This window comes from Varanus komodoensis, unplaced genomic scaffold (genome assembly GCF_004798865.1).
Source record: "Varanus komodoensis strain SLA01 unplaced genomic scaffold, ASM479886v1 scaffold14_3, whole genome shotgun sequence".
NCBI classification, from domain to species: Eukaryota; Metazoa; Chordata; class Lepidosauria; order Squamata; family Varanidae; genus Varanus; species Varanus komodoensis.
The window spans coordinates 191,823-195,039 of NW_025335439.1; the positions used below are offsets into that span (position 1 = coordinate 191,823).

A 3,217-nucleotide genomic window follows, 5' to 3' on the forward strand; every position below is an offset into this window, starting at 1 on the left:
CCTCTCCCAATGTAATAATGTTGCTGGAATTTTTATAAGAATCTTCTCAAAACAAAGAAGTAGATCTATATCTTCATTATGATTTAGCTGCAGCTCTTGTTCAGTCACTAAAAACTGTTATTTTTAATCTTACATTATAAACTAGTAGGACTCCTTTCATATATTTTGAATAGGAGAACAGCTTCCTGCAGAGTCAAAGTCAGTGCTGAAGGGCTGAATGCATTAAACAGCAAACCCCATAAGTTCGTCAGCAGTAAAAGCAAATGAATCTACCCATGTACCATTAAACGTCAAGTTTTCTTCAGAAACTTTTCTTTGGATTTATCCATGGTTGGAGGGGGCGGGGAAGCTCAGTAAATTGGGGTGTGGCAGATATAGGTGTGTTTAGTGACTGATTAGCAGATAAACAGTCAAGTGCTGTGAATTGTGACAGGTCCCAAGGACAGCTTTTAACATTCAGATGAAGATTATACTGGGACAAAGAGAATCTTTTCAGCAGTTTTGTGTAACATGAGAGCCTGCAGGAAGCTTGTTTAGCAGAGGAATGTAGCGATTTACTTAACTAGCTAGTGATAAGTTCCTGAGTGGAGCTTCTAGCAGATCAGCGGCTGTGCCAGCACGTGTTTTGAGAGCGACGGAGCAGCAGCAGAGGAGTTCAAGAGCCACGTGCGGCTCCGGAGCCGTGGGTTGCTGACCCCTGCCTTAGATGAACCCAGGCAATGCCTGAGATCATTCAAGGAGACCTGGATAGTCACTGTGCAACAACACTGCCTCCATGTCCTAGCACATGAACAGGCCTTCCTGGTGGTGGCACCCATCCTCTAGAATACCCTTCCTCGCCTTGGCTAATGGCAGAAAGTCTGGTGAACTTTCAGCACTCCTGGAAAGTATATAAATGTATACAGAATTTCCTCAACTTGTGTGAGATTAGAAAGCAGTATAAATAAATTGAAGAAATAACATTTGTCCATATACACATATCTGCTTTGCACCCAGCAACGGTGATACATGCATGAGGCATGAGTTTTCCAAAAACATTTCACCTTCTGTCTGTTCCTCAGCCCATTGGTTGATATGGTTCTGTGCACTGTTGGGAGCATTTAGGAAATCCACACTTGAAAGCTCAGCTCCGTACATGTTGTGAGTCCTAGTCAAGAAGTCCTGGAGAAATCATCAAGGAAAGTTATCAATGTAGCATAAAAAGACAGAAAGCTCAAACTGTGAAATGCTGTTTTGACTCTCAAAGAAGTGGAGCCAAGGGACTGCATGTCCTGAATGGAAAATGCTTCTGACTGTAAGAGAAGCGAAAGAGCCACTGGAGTCTTCTGCACAGGGCAAAGGGGCTTGACCTCTTCAAGAAAAAAGGAAGACGTATTGAAAAGGTTAATTGGATTAGATTGATCAGTTGAACACTTCAGTGTAACCTAGCCTGAGTTATTGGCAAATCAATCCCAGTTATGTTTTTGGTCGTCCAGTGTCTCCGCTTCTCTCTCATGCCCAACTTTCTAGTTCCAGTTCCAAGTGACTGCAGTGACTTGGAGAGCCTTTTCTGATCTCTGAGGGAGTTGCCAACACTGTGCTTTCCTGAACAAAGATAATTTGCCCAGACCAAGACCCCTAGTTTACACTTGGATTAAGAAGATAGGCCTTCATCCTACAAGACAAAACACTCCATGGGGTGGGTGGTTGGGTGTACATAATGGATGGGCCCTCTGGCATTCTCTTCCTGAAACAATCCATGTTACTGTGGAGCAGTAACTCTTCTGTTCAAAACCACTACAGATCCAGGCGAGGCCAAGGAAAAGTTTTCTGCTAGGTTCAGCAGGGTAAAGCATCCTTAGGGATATGAAACAGAAATTCTGTGGTCCAGGTAAGATTTGAAAGAAATTTTATATCCTGGCAATCAGCTTACTTGCAAAAAGAAGCAGGTCTTCTCTCCAAACAACCTGCTAGCCATCTTCAGTACATAGTAGGGACTGCTGCTGTTCATCTCACTACTAAGTGCCTGGAACCTCGAATGAAGGTCTTCAGCTTCATCAAAGTGAAATGCCTGTGTGGAAACAAGAAGTCCTAACCTATCAAGCTTACAACCAGGCCAAGGAAGGCCAAGGAAAACAAACAGGGCTTATATTATGAGGATAAGGTGGAGAGGAGGAAGATTATGTTATCATCTGGGATCCTCACAGGAAGAAGGAAGGGGAGGTGGACAGTAGCAATACTGTGCTCCAGAATTCCAACTATCAGATTAAATTACCCAAAACAAGCAAAATCCATTCACAGTAAAAGAATAAAAACAACTCACTTCACCTTTTGTTGCATATTTAAATCCAAGTAAAAGTTTCTTTTACTTTGTGTGATAGTTCAAACAGAAAGTCTTTAAAGAAAAAATTCCACACCTACTTACCTGGAAGTAAATTCTGTTAAACCCAGCAGGACTTACTTTCATGTAGACAGGTACAGGTTGTAAAAGATTAACAGCTGAAAGCTTTTGATCAAAGACACAAAAAATCAGCATCAAAGCTGCCACTGCAAAGACAGAAAAAGATCTGCTGACCTTTGAGAGCTGAGCTGCAGTGATGCCCTTGGACCTTAAGAGCACCATGGCAAGCGCGGAGGAAATGTTGAATCCAGAAAAGAAGATGCTGCCCTTTGGGTCATGCTTGTTCAGCATTTGGAAGAGATCCAGGCCAAAATGTGTATTTGCATTAACCAGGCTTTCCATGATAAAATTCTGAAAATTTGGAAAGAATGAAAACTATTGTTCTGCTATACATTCCCTCAACATTCTGCTGCCCCATTTCCAGGGTCTGTAAAGCACTTCATTGGGTAACAACATAAAACTGCAGGCTGCATTTTATCCTTCCTGGCACGACTCATAAACCTTTTTTCACCTCCCCCTTCACCTGCTTTTTTCAAGTGGTAATACCTGTTGTTTCGTTTGTTCAGATGGGTAACCACTGCGTCTACTGATATTTTATCAAACCGATGTTCATCCTGGAGGCCTCTTTGGAAAGGTTCTACCCTTAAAGATGGCCAGAAGTTTTTTCAGTCAAGACAGTTCTGGGCATGGGTGAGGAATGCAAAAGCGCTTGTCCTCGGGCATTGCTGACCCTCTCGATCAGGGTGGGCAACGGTGGGTGGTGTGGGAGCCAGTTTCACCACTGCAGGACTCACAAAAGGTCACTTGAAGATACCTATGAACTCTGCATGCTTCCCT

General features: G+C 43.0%; 1 long non-coding RNA gene across 1 annotated transcript; it reads right to left on the bottom strand.

The window, feature by feature from the left end:
• Window positions 1-701: 701 nt before the first annotated feature.
• On the bottom strand, window positions 702-2,719 carry LOC123020632. Its single transcript, XR_006414160.1, has 3 exons — window positions 2,555-2,719; window positions 1,913-2,050; window positions 702-1,161 (listed from the first exon to the last, which is right to left on the bottom strand). It is a non-coding gene; the product is annotated as an uncharacterized LOC123020632 (long non-coding RNA).
• Window positions 2,720-3,217: the final 498 nt, after the last annotated feature.